The sequence below is a fragment of the Thamnophis elegans genome, chromosome 2, assembly GCF_009769535.1.
Source record: "Thamnophis elegans isolate rThaEle1 chromosome 2, rThaEle1.pri, whole genome shotgun sequence".
Taxonomy (NCBI): Eukaryota; Metazoa; Chordata; class Lepidosauria; order Squamata; family Colubridae; genus Thamnophis; species Thamnophis elegans.
Genome location: NC_045542.1, coordinates 159308864 through 159321288, shown reverse-complemented (window position 1 = coordinate 159321288; position 12425 = coordinate 159308864). Strand labels below are relative to the sequence as shown.

Below are 12425 nucleotides of genomic sequence, written 5' to 3'. Positions count from 1 at the left end.
TTGCCATTGTGGTCTCTGCTGTTCAGCATGCAGAACGCATCTACGACCTTCAACTAGCAGTCAGAAGACATGAGGAAAATTCTTTAATTTCACAACATATAAGAGATTTAACCATAACTTGAATTGGGAAATTGTGACCCTGAGACCAAACCAAATCCAAAAATGCCAGAGAATTTCTAGAAGCCTGGCACTCTGACAAATTAGCCATCATGAACATATGGACATTGCTGCTGCTGCTGTTGTTGTTAGTTGCAAAGTCATGTCCGACTCATCACAACCCCATGGACAAGTTCCTCCAGACCTTCCTGTCCTCGACCATCCTCTGGAGTCCATTTAAGCTCACGCCTACTGCTTCGGTGATCCACCCAGCCACCTCTTTCTCTGTCATCCCATTCTTCTTTTGCCCTCAATCTTTCACAGCATTAGGCTGTTCTCCAGTGAGTCCTTCCTTCTCATTAGGGGCCAAGTATTTGAGTCTCATCTTCAGGATCTGGCCTTCTTCTAAAGAGCAGTTAGAGTGGATCTCCTCTAGGACTGACCGGTTTGATCACCTTGCAGTCCAAGGGACCTGCAGAGTCTTCTTCAGCACCATAGTTGAAGACATTAACGACATCTAAAGACTATGCAAAAAAGACAATCAACCAGGAAATAAAAATACCCAAGCACCTCTCCACTGGCAATCAGCATCCAGATCACCATAGATTAACTCCAAGGTTAACATCAGACCAACAATTAAGTAAACAATAACTCAATCAAAGAAGTGTTAAAGAGCCAACAGTGAACAGCAAACCAAAGAAGTTATAAGACCGTCTCCACCCACATTGACAGGTCAAGCCACCAGAATATAAACTCAAACTGCACTCTGCTAGCAATGATCATGTTTGCTGTCCACTCCAGCGTGCAGGCACATGCCGGCCAGTTGATTTTCGGCCTCCCCAGGCTCCAGGAAAGCCTCTGGCGCATGGGGAGGTGAAAAACAGGTCCAATCATTTCTGAACTTCCAGGTTGTGCATGTATGTGCATGGGTTGGGGGCTTTGCATTATGGGTGCTATTGCATGTGCGCACTCACGATTTTGGCACCAACAACAAGAAGGTTAGCCATCACTGCCTTAAATTATGCTCCCTTATCCTTTACTCTGCTACTGAGCTCTGCAAAGGCACAAAAGAATAACAGATCTTTACCATCCCCTATTGCAAGCATCAAAAGATATGGGCATGCTGGTTGAGCTGAATCCACACCTATAGTTTCTGTGGTGTAGTGGTTATCACATTTGCCTAACACGCAAAAGGTCCCTGGTTCGAGACCAGGCAGAAACACATTTTTTTCCCCTTAACACAGGAGCATTTCAAGTTCCAAGCCTATACAGGAAATGTCTCCTTGCACCACCTCAGTTCTGCCTGAGTTCCTGGAGTGTGGCAGACTGTTCCTCCTTCCTCATGTGCAAAAGAAATATATTTTGTCTCAGCAATGCCAACCAAGAACCAATCTAGCAAAAATTAAAAAAAAACGATGCTGTATAATTATGGGCTTCCTTTATTCTTTTGGAAGAAATGTCCTTCTGGGTTCAGTTCCAAGTGGGCGAAAAAAGACACTGGAGACATGGAGGCTGCTTGGAAAGATGGTTTAATGGTGGGCATGACCTCATGGCTTGAGCCCTGAACAGAAAAGGGGGATCACCTGCTTCCAGATGTTGGATGAAGAAGAAAAGAGACAGAGATGCTGAAAGTCCCTGGTTTTATGCCCTCTCTGGCCTTTAAAATTGAGCTTGTGTTCTAATTGGTTGTCAGACTCCCATGGGGCCATGCAGGGGTAACTCTCTACACCCGGGATGGCAAACCTATGCCACATGTGCCACAGATGGCACGCAGAGCCACTTGTCAGCTGAAGTCAGCCTTTTTGAGGTCATTTTTTGCCCTCCCCAGGCTCCAGAGACTTTATAGGAGCCTGGGGAGGGCGAAAACAGCCTCCCCTGCCCCCCCCCCCCGGAGGCTTCAGGGGCTTCCCTGAATCAGAATCTTCCACAGAAACAGAATCCGGGATCAAAACTTCATGTGGTGATGCTGCCTGTACATCCTAGAAGAGCAAAAGGTAGAAGGAGACATGCGCCAGCCGGGACTCGAACCCAGGTCGCAAGATTGGGAACCCTGCATGATGCCCCTACACCACTGGCACAGCTGTTGAGAGCCTGTCTCGAGAGAAGCAATATTTATATCCAGTGTGAGAAAAATCAATCTCTATTTCTTAAAGGAACAGAAAAACTAGGAGACCATGAACAATTAAAAAGCATTTATTTAAGATAAGCTTTTGCAAAAGGATTCTCAATAATGAAAGATAGAAAGAGAATGTCTGATAGGTCCAGATACAGCGTTTAAATACAGTTTTGGGGGTACACGTCATTTCCTTAAATGTCTGTGTTACATAAAGCCATCTTATATAAAGGCATTTGGCGACTATTCAACCAGTTTCCCGTAGGTATCCCCTTTAACGGAAAGTCCTCGTTATTTCAACCATACATGGAGATAAGAGAATTGTAATAGAATAATCAATCCATTTATGTCAGCCTCATGAGACTGACGCCAGCACTTTCTGGGTACGCCTCAAGTTGACTTATCCAATTCCTCCTTAGTTAACCTCCCTCCCTAAAAGTTTATTCTATATATAGTATTAGCTGAATGTGTTACAGGAGTCATTATCAGACTGCTGTTTTTTTCATTTTAGTATTTAGCTAGAGCATAAAATGGAGTCTGTTGGTTCTTGCTTTTTACATGAATAACCTTATTTCTCTCATCCAGGGTTTCTCTTTTGCTATCTGACGGAGGAGAGAGAACACTGGGTCTGGTGAACAATATCTTATTGCTGTCTAGCCAGCCCAGCTATGGATGCTCAGGAGGGAGGACCCGAGAGGGAGGCCTGTGCCAGGTCTCTGTGGCGCAATGGGTTAGCGCGTCTGGCTGTTAACCAGAAGGATGGTGGTTCGAGCCCACCCAGGGACGGCCTGTTTTCTCTGATTCAGAGCAAAGGTGATGGATTGAATGCTGCACCAGCTCTTCATCTGGAAGTTTCAATTCTCGCCCTATTGATCCTTTTTTTCACTAAATATTTAGCCATCTGCATTTTTTTTCACCATCCAGAGTACAGAAGGAAGAAGAAGACAGACCTATTCACAATCAGTGATGAAACCGAAAGGGGGAGGAATCACCCCAAGTGTCCTGAGCTTCTTCTTTGGACGGAGAAGTGTGGAGTGGCATAAAGCAGTCGTCAGCGGTCCTAGTGGGAGCTCTCCGGGTCCTGAAACAGTTGCTTGCGGCAAAGATTAGGTCACCTGCAGGTTAGCGCATCTGGCTGTTAACCAGAAGATGGTGGTTTGAGCCCACCCAGGGACGGCATCTGTGATAAGTTGAACAATTAATGCAATGATTGTTTATTGATTGGGTTCTTCATCTTGGGACTGCAGTTCCCACCCTCTCGTGTTTTTTTTTGACATATTTAATTATTTAGCCATCTGCTTGAATATTTTTACCTCCCAGAATTAAAAAACAGGAGTACAGCCTGCAGCCATATTTCTTTTGGATCTTTGGCCTGCCACACTTTCTATTATTCTACTATGCCTTTTCTATTTTGGGAAAATGGGAGGGGGGATTGTATGGAGTTAGATGCTATGTAGCCCAAACAAAATTCCTTTCTAGAAAGCCAAGGTCATCCTTTGTCTCTGCACCTCTGCACCTGACTGGAACTGGATGGATGAAACTGCAAGCATGGCAGTGGGAGATTGGACCACGTGATGGACTTGTGGATGTGAGGGCAAGATCTTGAACTTTCAACTGGGTGGGGAAAACCAGGAAGCTTTCACATTCAGGTTTTCCCAGATGTGCCAACATAGCTCTCTTAATAAATTGGAACTCTGAACAAAACTTTGCTTTGAATTCTGATTTAATTTTGGATGCTATTTGGAACCCTGACAGGGAGAAGGCCAGAGGCTTAAGGGAGAGGAAGTTTTTCTACATTTTGGTTCCTGCAGAGAATACAAGATCAAATCAATGGCAGTCTCAGCTTGTATACAAGTTCCAAGTTAGGAAAGCTGAGTGATGCTTCACAGCATTGTGCTACTGCAGGAATATTATGCTTTTTAGCAGTGGTGAAATTCAAAAAAATTCCCTACTGGTTCTGTGGGCATGGCTTGGTGGTCATGTAACCAGGCAGGCGTGGCTTGGTGGACATGTAACTGTGTGGCCATGGCTGCACAACTGATTCATACACAATGCAAACAGCTGGACTTCACACAAAATGGCCCCCGCAACAAGCAGGAACCTCACAGAATCACAGAGAGCTCAAAAACCAACTATCACCCTTTACACAAAAATAACACAAAAGCCACACAATTGACTAACACACAATGCAAAAGCACCTGGACTTCACACAAAATGGCCCATGCAAGAAGCAGGAAACTCACAATCAGACCCGGCTAATTGTCACACAGCTGATGGGTAGGGGAAAAAAATGCTTTAAAAAACTAAAAAAAAAGTCCCAATGATTGCCTGGCACAGCTGATCATCAGAACTTTTATTTACTTTTTAAAGCATTTTTTTTTACTATGGGTTCTGGTGCACCGGCCTGAACTGGTAGCATTTCACCCCTGCTTTTTATGGCAAAATGTTTCTGCAGAAGAGACAGGCAGCTGCAGGATCGTGCAGAAGCTCTTTAGAAGAGGTGAGGATTTGACAATTTCACCAAGACAGAATCGTCAGGCACGCAAACGACTAGAAACCGGAACTTTGTTTTTTCCTGATGAGCATGTGTGCACGAACAACATTTCCACCTAATCTTTTCGGCACTTGGTTCTGAAAAGGTTACCATCACTGCTCTAGGGCTGGGGTCAGCAAACTGCAGCTCTGGAGCTGCATGTGGCTCTTTCCTCCCTCTGCTGCGGCTCCGTCACCGGTCGGCACCACAATTTTGAGAGGAGCTTCCGGGGGTGGGGGGGAGAGGTTTATTAGGGGAGAGAAGCGCAGTGCGCCAGGAGAAGACTCTATGGCAAGGGGAGGGTTTTCCAATTGTCTCCACAATTGATAGGTCTTTCGGTTATGACAAGTAGAGGAAAAAGTATGCTGCCCTAGGAGGAGACTCTATGGTGAGGGAACTGAACTTCCGGTCAGCTCCAGAATTGAACAGGGGTCTTCCGGTTAGGACCTTTGTGGCTCCCAGTGTTTTTTTTTCTGTGGGAAACGGGTCCAAATGGATCTTTGAGTGTTTAAGTTTGCTGACCCCTGCTCTAGGGGAACATCAGCTCTTTAAGCCCTCTCATATTGCAAACATCAGTTGGGATAGATCTGCAAACGATATGGGCATGCTAGAAGCAATACCCATAGCTGTGGTTTCTGTGGTGTAGTGGCTATCACATTTGCCTAACATGCAAAAAGTCCCTGGTTCGAAACCAGGCAGAAACACATCTTTTTTTCCTCTCAACTTGGGATCATTTCAAATTCCAGGCATATGCCGGAAGTAGCATCCCGTTTTCTTTTCAACCTTATCGCATAGGGAATGAATAAGCAGATGATGCTTTTAAGCTATTGATCAAACAAGACTAGTGATCCCAAGCCAGCAGCTAGAGAGAACAGAGGCCCCAAGAGTTTTATAGCTTCACATTCTGCAGCCCTAGAGAAAAGTGGCAATTTCCTGGTCTGTCCTGGTCACCATTAAAAATGGGTGACCTTCCAATAAAGGAGAGTTTAAATCCACCAACTTCTAGAACCAGTCTTAGAAATTTGCTATTTGGCATGGGTGATAGACCATCCTTGGCTCAGTGGCACATGGATTCCCTTCCCCATAGGAGAAGTGTACCTTCCAGTTGTAGATTCCAGATTGGTGATTGTGGATCCATTGTCCATTCAAGCAAAAATTCTACTGCACTGTTCTGGCTGAGGCTTCCCAAGAGCATGAAGCAATTCCTTGTCCCGACAAGTCCCCCCCTTTATTAATTTACTGTGAATTCTGCTCATTCACATCCAGCAAAGTCTTTCAAGGGAGAATTTACACGCAGACCTTATCCGTCTTGGGAAGCTGACAGGCCAATATCTGCAAAACTTGGTAAGGAGTCTCAGAGAGTCATGAACCAATTACGCGAACTAATTGTCTCCTGCAAATCCCCTCCCCTTTTGCTCCTCTTTTATTTCCTCTGGGACGGGCCATTCATCGTCCACCTGTGGCCTTACTCCCAAGTGAACCCCTGTTCTTTAGCTGTTCCCTTCGTCTGGCAACTCTGTGCATGCGCACACAGGGAACAGGCTCCAGCTATTCCTCTGCCTCACTGATGTCTGATTCTGAAGCCCTGGCCCAATCTCTGCCTCTGACACAGAGCCCTCATCAGAGTCTTCCCCAGACTCCAGGACTGGCCCATGTTCCGCCCCAACCTCCCCACTGTCCGGAGAGGCAGTTGAGAGCAGGGACAATGAATGATGACTATTTGTGTGTATCCATTTGCTTACTCATTTATCCTTAGAAATCAGCTTTTTCTTCTGACTAGAGTAGTGGTTCCCAAACTTGTGTCTTGGTGGCCCTGCAAGAGGAAAAGAAGCAGCAGGCCAGCACACATGAGCATGCTCGCTGGCCCACCACCCCTTTGAGGGCATGTGCGTGTGTGGGACAGCCCACTCTCGCATGAGCAGTTTCCCTCTCTCCCCCTCCCCAGCCGGGCTGCCAAGCTGCAAAAGATCAACAAGGGCAGAAACATATTTTGGTTGCCTTAAATTCTCTAAAGATCTTACGCTTACTACTCCTATTTCCTGTCGTATTTTCGCTATACAATACCTAAATAAATTTATTTGTTGTCTTATTTTAGCCTCATGGTATTTGTATTTACTTTTGAGTAATTGCCTTTCTTCATTTTGTAATCTCTAGTCACATATGAGACACGTTTTCCCATTCTCCATAAAATGTCTAAAACATCTGAGAGTTTGGGTTTTTCTTCATTCGGGGGGCTGTTTTATTTTGACACTTCTTTTTCATCAGGATCTTTTCTTTGGGATTATTATTATTATTATTATATGTGGTTAATCTTTGGTGAGATTCACAACCTTTGGGGCTGGTTGGTAGCTCAACAGCTCGAGTCCTAACCAAGGACCTAGGAACTGTTAAGGTAACGTTGAAGGATATAAGCTGTTCCAAGTAGGGTGGTTTTTGTAGAATCAGAATGTTCAAGTCTGATAAATTTAAAATTTCCAAAAAGCGAGGTAGCCCTTTTGGTATTGCTCCATGGGCTCCAATTACAATCGGGACAACACACGATTTCTTTTTCCGCAGTCGCTCAACTTCAATTTATAGGTCCCGGTACTTTGTGATTTTTTTCTTGCTGTTTATCTTCAATTCGTGCATCTCCAGGTATTGCAATGCCAATGAACCATACTTTTTTCTTTTAAACTATTGTTATGTCTGAATTCTGAAGTCTCACAAGATCTTGACTTTCTCATTCTCTAAAACCTTCTGAACCTGATGTTCCCAGTGGTTTTTGCTAGTACTCAAATCCAAACTTTTGGCACAATTTCCAATGAATGATCTTAGCAACGCGGTCATGGCATTGTAGGTAGTCAGTTTGTGAAATTTTGCTGCACCCGCTGATCAAGTGGTCGACCGTCTCGTCTTTCTCATTACAGAGACGACATTTGCTGTTCGTGGTGATGAAAGAAATGTCTTTCTGGGTTCGGCTCCAAGTGGGGAAAAAGACACTGGAAACATGGAGGCTGCTTGGAAAGATTGTTTATTGGTGGACAGGACCACATGGCTTGAGCCCTGAACAGAAAAGGTGATCACATGCTTCAATGTTGGTGGAGAAGAAGAGAAGGGATGAGGAGGAGCTTGCTAGGCTTTTTATAACCTGTTCAGTCCCACCTCTCTGTTTCCTGTTCCTGTGTAAGAAATGTATTCTGATTGGTTGTCAGACTCCCATGGGGCCATGCAGGGGCAACTCTCTGGGCTGTGTTTTGAATCCAGGATTGGTTGAGCTCTCAGATGCCATGTGGTCAGTTGGGGCTAATATTATCATGCTTTCCTGTAGCTGAAGTGGAGAAGTCTTTATTATGTAAAGTGGACTAGCTTGGCCTTCTTAATGGCCCATTAACAAAGTGGGGATGGGCAGGAAGCTATAGGCAGCTATTCTGTCTTTTAAAGCATGTTTCTTTCTTTTCACATCGAGAAATATTCTGACTTTTCAATATTTCCTAGGATATTTCATTTTTCTAGGAGAGGGCTGGATGATAACTTCCCACAGAGGTAACATGTTGAATTTTGCCTTCATGTAGTTTGTGGATAAGGCTTGTTCTTGAGCTGCCAAAATAAAGCCTTCTGTTTCTTTTTTCAGTGCTCCTGATCTTAACCAGTTCCAAGTTAGCTTTTGGTCAGCTTTGCCTTCAATACTTTTCAAGTATTGGCTATGCATAGCTTTGTTTTTCCAATTTTCAGCTCACTTCTCAATTACCTCTTTCTTATATTCAGCTTTTGACTTAATTGTCTTTAAAAGGCCTCTTTATTTACTTCCTTAATCATTGGTTCTTCACTTTTCTGGATGTAATAATTCAAGCTGTGTTTTTCTTCTTCCATAGTCTGTTGTAGGAGTCCTCGACCACCCTCTGCTCTTGGCAGATATTATCGGTCAACATCACTTTTAGGGTGCAAAGCATGATTCATTATCATAAGCTTCCTTGTTTTTCTGTCCAAATTATTATTATTCTTATACAATTGTATCACAGTGGCCAGTTGTTTCGCCGGATTTGGCATTGGTTACTAGTCGGGCCCCACCCAGGGGCCTAGGACGTCATAACGTATTTTTGTAATATGCGTGCAGATCTAAGCAGTGCGGCTTTTTGCATTTGACTGATGGTGATTTTGTCAATTTTTAACTGTTTTAAATGTAATTCCAGTACTTTTGGAATAGCACCCAGTGTGCCAATTACCACTGGAATTACCACTGCTGGTTTGTGCATAGTCGTTGTTATTATTATTGTTGTTGTTGTGTACAATTGTATCACAGCGGCCAGTTGTTTCGCCGGATTTGGCATTGGTTACTAGTCGGGCCCCACCCAGGGGCCTAGGACGTCGTAACGTATTTTCTTAATATGCGTGCAGATCCAAGCAGTGCGGCTTTTTGCATTTGACTGATGGTGATTTTGTCAATTTTTAACTGTTTTAAATGTAATTCCAGTGCTTTTGGAATAGCACCCAGTGTGCCAATTACCACTGGAATTACCACTGCTGGTTTGTGCCATAGTCGTTGAATGTTATTATTATTATTATTATTATTATTATTATACAATTGTATCACAGCGGCCAGTTGTTTCGCCGGATTTGGCATTGGTTACTATCGGGCCCCACCCAGGGGCCTAGGACGTCGTAACGTATTTTCGTAATATGCGTGCAGATCCAAGCAGTGCGGCTTTTTGCATTTGACTGATGGTGATTTTGTCAATTTTTAACTGTTTTAAATGTAATTCCAGTGCTTTTGGAATAGCACCCAGTGTGCCAATTACCACTGGAATTACCACTGCTGGTTTGTGCCATAGTCGTTGAATTTCGATTTTAAGTCCTGGTATCTTGCGATTTTTTCATGTTCCTTCTCGGACCCTGCTATCACCTGGTATTGCAATGTCTATGATTGTGACCTTATTTTTCTCAACCAGTCTGATGTCTGGTGTATTATGCGCCAGTATTTTGTCGGTTTGTATACGGAAATCCCACAAGATCTTGACCATCTGATTTTCGGTGACTTTTTCAGGCTGATGTTCCCACCAGTTTGTTGCTGTTTTAATATTATAATTTTGCACAAATTCCAATGGATCATTTGTGCTACTGAATTGTGCCGCAATTATAATCAGTCTGCGCGATTTTTTACAGCAGCTGAGTATGTGATCAACAGTTTCATCAGCTTCTTTGCAAAGTCTGCATTGGCATCATCAGAGGATTTTTTCGATTTTGGCCTTAATGGCATTTGTGCGGATAGCTTGTTCTTGCGCAGCCAGGATTAGTGACTCTGTTTCTTTCTTTGTACCTGTTTTTAACCATAACCAAGTTTGTTCACTGTCCACTTTATCTTTTATTTTTTCCAGAAATTGACCATGCAGTGCTTTGTTCTGCCAACTCTCCATTCTTGATTTTATCACATCTTTTCTGTTCTTGTTTTGTCTGTTGGGCCTTCAGTAGATTTTTGTTCTTTACTTCGATTAATAGATGTTCTTGAGTGTCTTTTAAATAATCAGCCAGTGCATGTTTTTTCTTTATTAATAATATAAATAATAATAATAATAATAATATAATTATTATTATACTTACTACTACTACTACTACTACTAACTCTACTACACTAGTTACTACTATTACTACTGGCTGCCTCTTGGTGCTTGCTACTCTGCTTCCATCATTTTAGACCTAAGTTTGCTAACAGCCACAAAACACAATCTGTGTTGAAAGAGGAGCTCTTATTTCTCACCTGTTGACTGCCCAGAGGCATGGATTTGAGAATGACAGCTGTAATGCTTCAATTACATAACAATACAGATCTTGATCTTCCTAACCCATCCCTTCCCTGCCAGCCCCCACATTTCCTTCCCTCCTGGAATCTCTGCAGACCCTTCAGAGAAGCTGCTCTTGAGGAAATCAACTTTTGAGACTCCACAGAGATTTCCTAGAGATGTTTGCAAGATCACAGGTGGTTCCTTGGGCATTAAAAAGAGGGAGATATAGAAACTGCCACCTTCTGGAGAGGCCGGCTCCTTTCTAGAAAGGCAATGTTAGAGACCCTCTTTTTTCTACTCCAATGCCCATCATCCCAGGCCCACATAGAATATGATCTCCTCTCTGCTCTTACAGAGTCCTCTGGTATTGTAAGCAGGTTACAGGAACTGGGCATGGCTACTCTAGTGAAGGATCAGGGGAGACACCTTTGGAAAATATTGAGGGGCTGCCACAGAGAGGAGTGGGATCAAGCTATTTTCTAATCACCTGAAGGCCAGACAAGGAATAATGGCTGGAAACTGACCAAGGAGAGATTCAACCTGGAAATAACGAGGAACTTTCTGACAGTGAGAACAATCAATCAATGGAACAGAAGTTGCCTTCAGATGTTTTGGGAGCTCCATCACTTGAGACTTTCAAGAAGAGATTGGACTGTCATTTATCAGAAATGGTGTAAGGTCTCCTGCTTGAGCCGGGAAGGTGGGAGGGGTGTTGTTGGACTAGATGACTTATAAGGTCCCTTCCAGCTCTGTTAATCTGTTATCTCTGAAACAACCAAGCGAGCCCCTCGGCAGCTTTTCAAAAGGTTGGATAGCCCTCAAGCCCCCACCCCCACCCCACCCCGCTTCAGGAGGGAACCGAGCATGCGCCTGGCTCTTTTGAGAGCTAAAGCGGGACAGTTGCTGCCCCGGGCTATTTCCAGAAAAAGTTGAAAATGCGTCTGCCCTTTCTTACAATTTCCGATTCTGTCCCCCTCGCCCCGTCGCTGAGAGCCTTAGGCTGAACCTTTCCAGGAAGCCAAAAGCTGCAAAAGAAACCTTGCACGGATGGAGATCAAGACCTGACTCCGGAGTTGAATAAGTGTGGGAACTTTTCTATCGAGCCAAACTTGCTGGGCTGAACCGAGAGGTAAAACTTCCATCAGATTCAGGTACGGAGTCGTGGAGTGCGGGGAGCCCGTTGCCCATATTCCCCTGTCGCCCCTGTGCATGCACGGGCCAGGCAGGGAAGAAATCCAAAGCTACAATCCCGCTGCGTTGCCTCCAGGAGGAAAATCCGGATCAGCAGAAAGCTCGGAGCCATACAGGATTAGGTTAAAAGTGGGAAAGGTTTTTCCAGGAGATGCCTGAATCAAAGCGTCTTGTTAAGCTATAGCTTGTTTATTGATTTGGGTATTATTCAGTTTGCATTGAATTGTGGTTTGTTGATTGTTTATTTCTCTGGTATCCATAGCAGTCTGGGCCAGGAGGATTAATGGGGTTCTGTTGTCTAAAGTTATACTGGAAGTTCAAATATTGATTGATTTATCTATTAAATTGATTTAGGTAGCCACTCATCTCAATGGCTGTTCGTAACCTGAGACGTTTATGATTTGGATTCTACAGAGTTATTTTTTAGCTTTGCAAGCAGCCATCATAATTATATGAATAAATCATTAGGATACAGAAATCCAAAACATGATGGTATCCAATACTTTTTAGTCCTTGATAGAAGTTGATCCAGAAGCTTACTACAGAATTTTCTCCACACAGAGATACAGTACATCGGTCTACTTACCAAGATTTCTCCCTCTTCCAGCACATTGGTGGGTTCATCATCATTTCTTATTTTGGTTTTTGAGGATGCTCAGTTGTTAAGTGGGTCCCCCAATATTCCGGAAGTTTCTTTTGTTTTTCATTTCAGATATGTAAGTTGGAAATTTTCCTG

The 12425-nt window shown here is 43.7% G+C and overlaps 3 non-coding genes across 3 annotated transcripts; all 3 read left to right on the top strand.

Moving 5' to 3' along the window:
• Positions 1 to 1245: 1245 nt before the first annotated feature.
• Positions 1246 to 1318, top strand: TRNAV-AAC. The gene has a single exon. It is a non-coding gene; the product is annotated as a tRNA-Val (tRNA).
• Positions 1319 to 2921: 1603 nt separating this feature from the next.
• On the top strand, positions 2922 to 2995 carry TRNAN-GUU. Its single transcript has one exon. It is a non-coding gene; the product is annotated as a tRNA-Asn (tRNA).
• Positions 2996 to 5373: 2378 nt separating this feature from the next.
• On the top strand, positions 5374 to 5446 carry TRNAV-AAC. Its single transcript has one exon. It is a non-coding gene; the product is annotated as a tRNA-Val (tRNA).
• The last annotated feature ends 6979 nt before the right edge of the window (positions 5447 to 12425 follow it).